Source organism: Erigeron canadensis, chromosome 5, assembly GCF_010389155.1.
Source record: "Erigeron canadensis isolate Cc75 chromosome 5, C_canadensis_v1, whole genome shotgun sequence".
NCBI lineage: Eukaryota > Viridiplantae > Streptophyta > Magnoliopsida > Asterales > Asteraceae > Erigeron > Erigeron canadensis.
Genome location: NC_057765.1, coordinates 6,733,426 through 6,746,240, shown reverse-complemented (window position 1 = coordinate 6,746,240; position 12,815 = coordinate 6,733,426). Strand labels below are relative to the sequence as shown.

At 28.7% G+C, this 12,815-nt stretch overlaps 1 long non-coding RNA gene across 4 annotated transcripts; it reads left to right on the top strand.

The window, feature by feature from the left end:
- The first annotated feature begins 9,545 nt into the window (after positions 1 to 9,545).
- On the top strand, positions 9,546 to 11,683 carry LOC122600089. 4 transcript variants are annotated; one of them, XR_006323993.1, is made up of 3 exons: positions 9,546 to 9,790; positions 9,885 to 9,959; positions 10,933 to 11,683. It is a non-coding gene; the product is annotated as an uncharacterized LOC122600089 (long non-coding RNA). The 4 variants fall into 4 exon arrangements; XR_006323994.1 differs by having other exon boundaries at positions 9,546 to 9,813; XR_006323995.1 differs by having other exon boundaries at positions 9,546 to 9,813; positions 9,879 to 9,959.
- The last annotated feature ends 1,132 nt before the right edge of the window (positions 11,684 to 12,815 follow it).

Genomic DNA, 12,815 nt, shown 5'->3' with positions numbered 1-12,815 from the left:
AGCAGATTCCGACGTTGTTGACTCACTATTCAACCAGATCCAATTCTAACAAAAACATAGATCCAATTAAAAACATCAACAAGTTACAAAATTAAAACACACATTTGTCTCATCTCTCTATTCTTCACTTAATAATGAAGATACAACAAATTATTTCATAAACTCGTAGCTCTCTCTCTCTTTCCTTCTCACACACACATGAACAAACACACACAAGTCTTTCAAATTTGACAACATAGATTTGTATTCCTCGAAATCCTTGGTTATCTATTAACAAAAGTCTTATAACCCATCAACATCTATACATATTGTCTTTTCTAACTTTTTCTTATAGATTTGGGTGTTACACCTGATTTTTGTGCATATAGATTTTTGTACTATATAGATTATATAGAGTAAAATAAAATATAGACAAAAAGGGATAGACATAGATATAGATATTCGTTTTGCTACTTCTGGTCGGAATATAGATATAGATATATGTATATATGAGTCGGTCAAATATATATATATATATATATGAGTCGGTCAAAGTCAAGTGCCACGTTATCAAAACTGATGACATGACATCAGTGACGTGGCACTTAACGAACTCCGTCTGTCAAAAACTAACGATATACCCTTTATTAGGAATTTTTTGAAAATAGGATCCTTTAAATAGACGAAAACAAAATAGGTTACCTTTAATAGAAATTTCATGTAAATAGGTTACCCTTTTATGAAATAGATTCATTAATTTAAGCATTATATGATAAATATTTGATCATTGGACTTGAAATATTTTTTTAAAATAACAATAGATCTATACATTATTAAGTTTAAATAACAAAACTATTGTCATGACATTCAATCTAACCTCTTCTTAAATAGGAAGGATATTCTCTTATATTAATTCTCCTAACGTCAGTCAAGTTTAAAAATTCTTAATCTTTAAATGAAAATTACGGGACATGATTATCTTTGAATTTTGTGACTTCATTTTCATTTAAAATCTACCAATATATATATAACAAGGTCCAAAATTCATTTTTAAATAAATAAGAGCTTTTAGATGAATTCCATCTATAATTTAGAACCATTAGATCAAATTTAATTATTTCAACTTTTAAGAATGACAATATCAATACTTACACTTTATATGATTAGACAAAAAATTCCCTTAAATCATAAACCATAAATATTTATTATAATAATAACTTAAACAAATAGCCGTAAATATTACGAGTATACATGTACGCCTACCATCAAGATGGAAATAACATTAAATAATCATTATATTTGGATCTATTTTATTTGTATTATTATGGAAACTTTTAACAAACTTATTTTCGTTTTAATTATAATAATAAATTACATTTATATTATTTAGTGTCTTTTTAATAAGGATGGAGGGATCATAATTATTTATATTTGGATATAATATAATATAATTATGGAAAATTTTAAATTTTCTTAAAAATGTTTACTAAAATTTAATATACCTTGCCAATTTTATTCTAATATTTACACAAATAATAACACATAAATATTTTAATAATTAATACAAACATGTCGATCCGTCTATATAATTCCAGTTAAAGTGCATTAAATAGTTATATAATTAATATAAAGTTCAGAGGTGAGCTTTTGATATAGAAAGTATAAACTTTTTAGGCACGTTAAATGCAACACTATGGGTTGCGTTTAGTATTTTACATTAAAGTTACATAAGAGCCCATAGATGAATTATATATGTGATTTGGAATCATTAGATCAACTTTATTGTCCAACACTGGATATGGGGTTTACGATATTATCAATATTAGATATTTATACATTTAAGTGACAATTGTTTTTCATTAGGATTAGGATTGTTTTTCATATTTTTTTGATAGTAATTAGGACTGTTGATTTGAGTGACAATTGTAACTTTAAACATTAATACGCAAAATTAATATATAAAAAGGGAGAAAATCATGTACCTTTTTTTTATTGAGAGATAGAATGAATATTGAATGAAGTTCATAATGATTTCGATTTAGTACTCAAGTAACCCTCTGTTGTAAATCGTGTTTTGTTCTGTGATCGGTCCATGTTGAAATTGATTCCTATTTTGAAATTGAGCGAAACGATTTGATTAGTTAATAATTCATTAGGTTTTGAAATACTATTTTGTAGACAATATTTCATATGTTGAAATTATTTTAATTAATTAAATGATTATAAATTTTAAAAAACAATTCTCAAATTGATGACTTAAAATAAATATAAATTAAGTATTCAGGCTAAAAATTGTAAATTATGGATAAAAACAAAAAAAAATATAAATTAATGAGACTTTTTCTACAAATTATTATAAATACTATATAATAATATATTTGGATAATGATTATTAGAATTTTTAATTTATAGTTAATCTAAATGATGACATAAGCGAAAGTCAATTTAATGAAATTGAGCGATTTGATTGATTAATAAGTCATTTGTTCAACTGTCTTATAGTTATATTATTATTATTATTATTATTATTATTATTATTATTATTATTATTATTATTATTATTATTATTATTATTAAAAATGGACGGGTAGTCTCAAAATATATTAATCAAAGCTAAAAAAATGGATTTTAAATATATTAAATAGATATACCGAAATCAACTTGAAATTTGCTAGCTGAATAGTCACTCCATCTGTCAAAATACTCCAAAAATTATCCGCCCAACGAAGAAACATACGAAAATTAACTCCATATAAATATTGATTTCAGTTTACCCCTTTTTTTTCAACTTTAGTTAAATAAAAAATTTACGGTTTCTTATATTCTAAAAATGTAAACTATATATATAAAAGTATAATTAAATATAAATTAGGTTAAAGTGTAAATTGGTGATGGAAAATCAAAAAGTGTAAGTTAATTATTTTAAATTGGGTTAAAATGTAAATTGGTGATGGAAAACTAAAAAGTGTAAATTAATTGTTTTAGATTGGGGTTAAAGTGTAAATTGGTGATGGAAAACCAAAAAGTGTAAATTAATTTAGATTAATATTAAAAAAAATTAGTGGATTAATAAGGATGGAGGATTAGACTCAAGGAGGTGGCTTAGGGGTGCCAAGTGTACCCCCAACCCCCTCTTTTAGTTATATTATAGATTATTATTATTATTATTATTATTATTATTATTATTATTATTATTATTAAAATAGTACAATTACTATTAAAATCTTAGTATATTTACATTAAATTTAATTTATGTTTAATTGATTAGTTATATATATATATATGTGTGTGTGTGTGTGATAGAACATATTATTGGATATATATTAGTTATTATTTTATTAGATAAATATTAGCTATTATTTTATCAGATATATATTAGCTATTATTATTTGTTTTATTATATTAAAATTATTGAGTAAAAAGTGTAAATTTGTGATGGAAAACAAAAAAGTGTAAATCAAAGTCAAAATTAAAAATAAAAAATCAACATTAAATAATCAAGAGTTATGATTGGTCGATAAGTTATTAGAGCAACTATGCTTTAATATAATAAAGATATTACGAGTATACATGTACGCCTACCATCAAGATGAAAATAACATTAAATAATCATTATATTTGGATCAATTTTATTTGTATTATTATGGAAACTTCTAAAAAACTTATTTTTGTTTTAATTATAATAATAAATAACATTTATACTCTTTAGTGTTTTTTTAATAACGATTCAGGAATTAGAAATATAATGTTTAATATCCAGTTCGGTTTTCAAAATATTGATTTAATAAAAGCGTTATATGATAAAATTCTATACAAAATCCTTATAACCTAATTTTATTTGTTATATGATAAAAATCCTATATAAAAATATAATTTAAATAAAAACACATTACATTAAAAAAGAAAATATTATTATAAAAAAATAAAAATTAATTTTAAAGATAAAAGTAGATGTAAAATATAAAAATATCAGTTTCTATAATAATATCATTAAAATATTTTAATTATTATTGTCTACAAACTTTAAAAAGAAATAAAAATTTTTTAAATTTATTAAAATTAAATTAAATTTAAAAATGTTAAATAAGGTATATGGGATCATCATTTGATCTAATGGCTCTCATTAAAAGTTGAAATTTATCTAAGGGTTCATAATCTTCCAATTATGAATTAAGTTTCATCTTTTATATATATTTAGAGATTTAAATATAGCCACTCAATATTCCTATATTATTTTAAATGAAATTATTTAAAACGCACTTATTTTAACCCTTAAAATAACTACATTACCCAATTTTATATCAATTATTTGTACACTAATAACTGGATTAATTACAAATATCAGATTACACTTTTTGGATTAGATTAATGATGTTATAAATAAAGATAAATTAATAGCGTTGGTGGCCAATTGATAAAACTTTTGACCTGAAGATCCACTTGGGTTTGGTTTCACCCACCAGATTTGTAAGGGATGATTAATAGAGAGTTTTTCAAAAATCTTAAGTTCCATTTCAGATATTTATGTAATTTAAAAGTATAAGTAATATATTATATATGTCATTGTAAACAAAAACACACGCTCAAAAAAATACATATTGTAATTTAAAGTTAGTAATGTAACATTACTGCTAATTATATGTTGTTTTATTAGATGGATACATTTTGTGTAAAAATAAAAACAAGTTTATTTTTAGAATCATATTGTTACACTAAATAAAAATGTTCCATCAATATTTAATTTTATATCGTCATAATAGAAAGATATAAAAAATATATCTGCTGAACCATTTACGATAAAATTTATTTTCTAATAACAATATTATCTTTTTTCAGCAGACATCGTCATTATACAAACACATAACATACATATCTTATTAACCGTTTTTAATATAAAATATATGTTTTTGAATAATAAATTAATAATGCTATTACATTTTAACATACCAAATAATTATAAAACTGCTTTAAATATTATAAATGTGTCAACCACGCATGACTTACGGTTTCAATCAAAGTATGTATAAGTCAGCTATTATATTTCAACATATCTAATTTTTTACAATAATTATAATAATATGAAATTTTATCATGTTTATCTCGCGTATTACGCGGGAAAATAAGCTAGTTCAATAATACCAGAGGGTAACTTAAGCGACCTCTCTATTAAAAGTATGGATGACAGCAAACTCTATCACCATTTTCAAACAACAATAACTTTATTTAATGATTTATTAGAAGTTTTAAGTTTTATATTATAATAATCTACGACCAAGACTTTTCGAAAACAACTGCAATATTTTTATTCATCATTGACTCATGAATATATGAATGACCTTTACCACTACCTTAGTTATTTTCAAAAAATGAGCAATATAAATATAAATATACGCGTTTAACAAAATTTATTATTATAAATGACTACATTTATTATAGTTAGATCACTCATAAAATAATGAGAAAATAACAAGAATACACAATTTTTTATACAAATATATCAATTTAGTAAAAAAGAAAATTCACAAAATACTCAACAAAATCGCAATTAAAAAAATAAAAAAATGCAATTAGATTTACAAATTAGCAATAAAGTTTTAAAAATCGTAATGAATTTTTGAAAAATCTTTACAAGATAATAAAAATCTTAATAAAACACTAGTTGAGAATCCCAACAAGAAATTGAGAATCACAATGAGAATTAATATAAATAATGTCAATAAAAAGTCAATCTCGCAATAAAAAAACAAAGTTTCTGTTTTAAAAAGTATCGTTGTGTTTTTATTATTTTATTGTGATTTTTGTAATATTGTTGCGATTTCTATTATCTCATTGCGATTTTATGATTTTCATTGCGGTTTCTCATTTTTATTGCGATTTTATTGAGTATTTTGCAAAAATTAATTTTTTTTTTTGATAAATTGATATATTTTTATAGAACTTTGATGTTATTTTTTAAAATAATTATATTATACACTTAAATTATTGTTGTAACAACCAAAATAAATGATGGGCCACAAAATGAAAGCGTAATAAAATATATGTCGGCCCTTTTCACTAGAGTGACGTGAGCTTCTTCTCACTATCGTGACGCATACGTATTGATGGAAAAAAAATCAATAAATCCTAGAAGTAGTATTTTTTAGACTGTCTTTGACTATATTTTGGTGGTAATTTTTCGATGAAATCAGAAATTGTTGGACTGTTTTTCATAATTAAGAGTTATAAAATATCAATCATCAATTATAATAATAAATTAAATTAGTTTTCAAAACGGCATCTCATCCCTCTTGTATATAGGTAATATTAGATTTTAGACACGTGTCCAGTGGTTCACGATATTATTAATATTAGATCTGTTAGAAATAATAGTATAATAACAATATGTAATTCCTTAAATATATATATATATATATTACAAAACGATTATATAATGATAAAGGAATTAAACGAGAACAGAATGGAAGAACCAAATAAAAGAAGGAAACTGAAAAGGTTCCTGCAAGACAAAAGAAACGTAAAAGAAGAACCGGGCTTGTGTTTGACACAATTCCCTTAAACAGATTCGCCGTCTGTTCCCAGGGTACACCGGTTAAAGCAGCGTACTGCCGGACGTTGATCACTTGCCTGAAATAAGAACAGAACACAGGGATGGATGTTGCTACGAGAACGAATGAGCAATGTGTATGTGCTACGAAATTGTGTATTGTTATGTATATCTTTCAAAACCTTATAGGTCCTTATATACACACAAATCTGTAAGAGAATTTTAACCCAGAAACCCGTTTTCTGCACCCCCCCTGTGCGTGGGTAGGAGCCAGAGTAAAACACAACACAAGATCTTGACATAGCTTAGACACCTCCACTTATAAACTAGTAAAAGTTTATATCCCACACCAATGTGGGACAAAGCTTTTCCAACTCCAACTTATACACCAAACACACAACTTTGAGACTCGACATCTCATTCACCTTTAACCCAATTTGGACGCATCTTAGTTTGTTACGTAGCCTTGGCCAGAGACTACAAAACCCACTAAATAGTTCGCGATATATGCCACACGACTATATATTTATTGATGTCCAAAGTGGTGGAAAAATGCACTTTTTCCCAACAATTCCCCACATGAATGGAGGTCGATCTCAGAAACAACAGTGTCCCATTCAAATTTCAACAGTTGAATCTTGCATATGAAGGTAGGTGTAACCCTTTGAACCTTTGCTCATGAAATGCACTTAGTCTACTGGCTCTGAGTAGACAGCGATGTCTTTGAACTCGTCTGCCATTTGTGTAGGCGACAATACGCTTCACACAAGACTCTCCCTAACAAAGTCAAGTCCTCATAGTTATGTCCATTATGGTCCTGGACATGCGCTTGGTTCTGCGAGAGCTGTTAAGTATTGTGCCCCAATCAATACCCTAAGAAGCGACCCCACTTCTCTCTCACATAGGTGATTCACCACGTAGGCTACCCGAATCATTAAAAGCCATAGGCTTAACCTTATAACTTGTCACTTTTAGGAATGGACTAGGAAGATTATTATGCCCTATAATAAACTCCCTTGTAAGGCGTGGGTTTTTATCAAATCTTTCATGCCATTGTTTGGGAGCTTGTTTTAATCCATACAAAGACTTAACAAGCTTACACTTTTTCTTTTCTTGCCCGGGAGCAATAAATCCCTCAGGTTGCTCCTTGTAAATCTCTTCCTCAAGATTTTCATTCAAGAAAGCGGTTTTCACATCCATTTGGTGAACTTCCAAATTTCTAATGGCGGCAATGGCAAGTACCAACCTGATCGAGGTTATTCGAGTTACCGGCGAATATGTATCAAAATAATCAAAGTCCTTTCGCTGTTTGTAACCCTTGATCACCAATTTTGCCTTATATTTGTCAATGGAGCCATCTGACTTCAATTTCCTCTTGAAGATCCATCGATAACCTAGTGGATTACATCCCGGCGGAAGATCCACTAGCTCCCAAGTATGGTTTTGTAAAATAGAATCTATTTCACTTTTGATGGCTTCCCTCCATTGGGGCCCTTCTGAGGAAGTTACCGCTTCACAGTAAGTTTGAGGTTCACTTTCCACCACATAAGTGTAGAAATCAGGACCGAAAGACTTTTCTGTCCTAGCTCTTTTGTTTCGTCTAGGCTCAATTTCTTCTTCCTCAGGTTGTTCCAGTTCCTCTTGAAATGGATCATTGGGTGTCTCATCATTGACTACCCTAGACGAATTTCCAGATTCTTTTGCAACGCATGGAAAGATATTTTCAAAGAATGAGGCATTCCTTGATTCCATTATTGATCCTTTGTGTATATCTGGGATCTTGGATTCATGCACAAGGAAACGGTATGCACTACTCTGATCAGCATATCCAATAAAAATGCAATCAACAGTTTTGGGTCCTATCTTTTGGGCCTTAGGTAGTGGAACAGCTACCTTAGCTAGGCACCCCCACACTTTTAGATATTCATAGGATGGTTTCCTCTTCCACCATAACTCATATGGGGTCACATCCTTTTTCTTGTGGGGTATCTTATTCAAAAGATAATTTGCTGATAGAATGGCATCCCCCCACATGTTCTGATTGACACCAAAACTTACCAACATGGCATTCACCATTTCTTTCAAGGTTCGATTCTTTTGTTCAGCCATTCCATTTGATTGAGGTGAATAAGGTGCAGTGAACTCATGTCGTTTTCCATCTTGTGAACAGAATCACTACAACAAAAAGGGCTTTATAGGACCTTTTGTGTAGGACGCTATTAGAATAGTGTCCTAAAAAACTACTTAATAGGACGGTTGAGCATTGGAGGTTCTATTATAATACACGCTATCAAACTGGTGTCCTAAAAAGCTATTTAATAGGACAAATGATTTTTTATAGTCCTATTATCATATAAACTTATAGGACACTTGATATATAAGTCCCAACAAAATACTTTATAACACATTTAGTTGTTGGTGTCTTATTATGTGGTAATTTAATAAGACACTTGATAATAATATGTCATATTATAACATAACTTATTAGGACATTTGATATTTGAGTCATAAAAATCAGTTTTATGAAACCCTTATTTGTCGAGGTCATATTATAACATAACTAATAGGACACATAAAACTTAGGTCTTATAAAGTAATCTTTATACAACGTTTATTCATAACGGTATTATTATTGTACATCATAATAACAACCTTAATATTCAAGTCATAAAACATTAGTTTCATTTATTATAATATAATTTTATTTTATAAGATACTTGACATTTTGGTCATAAAACTTAATAACTTTTATAAAAGTAGTCTAAAGTCATTAGTAAAAATATATCATGATATTAATATATAGATAATAAAAATAAAGGTATAAATAACGATATACATAGATTTTTCTTATTATTTTTTTTTATTATTATTTTTTGAAAAGGTTTGTTAGATATTGGCATGAATGATACTTGGTTTGTTAGACATTGACATGAATGATACTTAAGGAAAAAGAGTTAATAAAAAAAAAAAACTAGCAAAATGGGAATTTTTTTTTGTTGACCGAGAAGTAATTAAACAACTAACAAGTGGTTACCCATCAAGAAATTTGACCACCAAAATAATGCCCCTTTCTCTTCAAAATTTTCCACCATCAAAAGGCCGCCCCTAATATTTATTTGATTTTAAGCACATTCATCTCCAGGAGAGGCACTCCCTACTCTCAAATTTCAATCAAGTTAAATACTTATTTTTCAATAATTCAATCAAGCTAAATGCAAAGCAATAATTCAAGTTTTCTTCACCAAACAATTACTGAGTATCTCACAGGTTCCTCAAACCCCAACGAAAAGGTTCTTTTTTTTTTTTTTTTTTGACATAGGGTTTCATAATTACAATGATTACTGTATTTATAAAGTTACAGGAATGAAGGGATCCGTAGGGTTTTAGATCGATTGCTTTCTCAATCTATTTAATGCGGTTAAATTCTCGTGTGAAGGTATATATAAAATGCTTATTATAATATCTGTTTGAGTGTTTGTATGTATAGTTTATTTTCTTTCATATTACATCTATTATTTTCTGACATGTTTGTGGCTATTACTTTTTATCTAAATAATCTGATTTACATCTGTAGCATATTGGAGATCTAGAGTGGTTGATGAAACAAAATCCATGTATGAAGAGGTAGTTTTAGGGGCACGTGTTGGATCTCTACTGATTTACATGTGTAGAATTGAAATTGAAGGATCCTGTTATTTCTCTAGAAAATGAGTAATACTATACGGTTATACTAATACCGATTTAAACAATATCTATTATTAAGCCTCGTAAGTATAGGCCTCTTCTGCATACCGAGTTAAGTATTGCTATTTTATTATGTAAACATATTTGATAGATCATGAGTTTGGAACAAGATAGTTAATAATTATTGTCATATTCTTAATATTGACAGAGTCAATCAGTTCTGTTCTGACTTCTGAGCTAGTTTCGGAAGTCGGCTTTGCTTGGTCATGATATTTTATCGTAGATTCTTGTTCTATAGATGTCTCATGAAAGAGATTTTGATCTGTTATAACGAAAGATTAGTACTAGAAGGCACAATATTTGAACTAACTTACTGCAAATTATCTAAAGACTTTCAACTTGAAAATGACGACAGTAGGTAGTGAAGATAGTAAAGCGTTTTTCTTTTAAAAGCAGATGTGTAGCTTTTCACACAGATTCCTCTATAGATCCTCACCTTTCGAGGCCATTGCTTCGAGCATGTGAAGCTGTTGGATACACCAAGCCAACACCAAATCAAGTTATTATTATCCACTACTACTAATATTGTTTTAAATTCCTGGCTCATTTTTCTAGTCGGATACTTCAACATCCACATTTTTGTTCTTTAATTTGTGCTTTATTCTTGTTTCATTCTTTCTCATTACAGTCGGCCTTTCACTCTTTCGTGTTGTTGGCTATTTCAGGGCAGATATAAAAATCCTTGTCAACAAGGCTGGAATAACGGCTATAAGTAAAACTTCTGGAAGTTTTAACTTATTTTATTGTCATCTGGAGTCGTGAAATGTTAATGGCGTAAATGTTTAACGATCTGTGCAGGTGAGAAAATGAAATTTAAAAATCTACCAAAAGGCTATTGTTGTTGTATTGGGCAAACAGTTGGGTGTGCTCCTGAAACGTGAGAGCAACAGAAATGTGAAGTATTAGTATGATTTTTCTTAATCTTTGAAAATCATAAGTTTGTGTAACTTGCAAGGATAATTTAGTTTTTTTTTATATTATGATAGGTATCTACTGAGAAAACGTGACTCTTGTTCATGAAGGGGATCATATCTTATTGGCATATATATTTCCTCGATTTGATTGGCATGCATTTTTACAGTTGGTACTTGGTACTAAATGGTAATGTGTAACAACGTAAGAGTTTGAATTGTTTGTCTATGTTGAATCTGCTAACCTTTTCTAATAGCTAACGACAAACTGGAAACTCTAATATACGTTTTTTACCCTAGAGAAGATATGGTAGATCAAGCTTACACAAAATCTGGCTGTATGATGATGCAAATGGTGGTAGCTCATGGTGGGCGTTGTGCTGAATGAGTTGTATTAATATTCTGATTTTTTTTCGATAGCGACCAACTTTATATCTTATGTGTGTTGATGTTGTAACTTGACTATGTTAAGATTTGTTATGGAAGTGACTTTTGGATTCTCAAATGTGATTAATTGTAGTTACCAGTTAATATTTGTTTTTGTTTTTAGACTCGTGTTCATTGAAAACCATTTTGGATACTGAAAGTAGTGTCCTATTATGTGACTTGTTAGGACGCTATTGATATTATGTAACACTTTTTACGACCACATGTTTGCTTTTATTAGATAGAACAGGCCATATTAAGACGCTCAATTTGGTCATAACAAATCTATTAGGACCATTTTTATGGTCCTAATATAAGAAAAATGTATTGTTTGATATATCCAATTTTTTAGGACGCTAAAATCTGTCATAAAACGTATATGTTATAAGACATTATAAACCGTCTTATCATGTGGTTGGGGTTTATTAGGACGTCGTTACTTTATACGACCCCTTACAAAGGACGCTTGTGCTATTGGTCCTATTATCTTATAGGTCCTATAAAGTAACAATATAGGACATTTTTAGGTGTCCTATGAAGCTAATTTTGTTGTAGTGAATTCAGCAAAAGGTGAGACATATTCACCACCTCTATCACTTCGTACAACCTTGATTTTCCTTTCAAGTTGATTCTCAACTTCATTCTTGTAGGCAATAAAAGTCTCAATTGCCTCATCCTTACTTTTCAGTAAGTAAACATAACAATACTTTGTGTTATCATTGATAAACGTAATGAAGTACTTAAATCCATGTCTCGTGGGAATGGATTTTAGATCACACACATCTGTGTGTATCATATCAAGCGGTTCGGTAGCTCTTTCAACCGATTTAAATGGTGCCCTTGTTAATTTGGCTTCAACACAAGTTTCACATTTGTGATTTGAGTCAATATGAAAATTTGGTATGCTATTCAACTTAATTAAACGACGAATGGAATTAAAATTGACATGACCAAGTCGACCATGCCACACATTAGAAGACTCAAGCAAGTAAGCAGAACTAGTACCGGTCTTATTCATTCCATTGATAGCAATTACATTCATTTTGAACATACCATTGAGGGCATAGCCCTTACCAACATACAAACCATTTTTGGTCAACACGACCTTATCAGACTCAAACACAATATTGAAACCAAACTTGTTCAACTGATAACCAGACACAAGATTCTTGCGAATCTCTGGAACATACAGCACATTCTGAAGAGTGAGT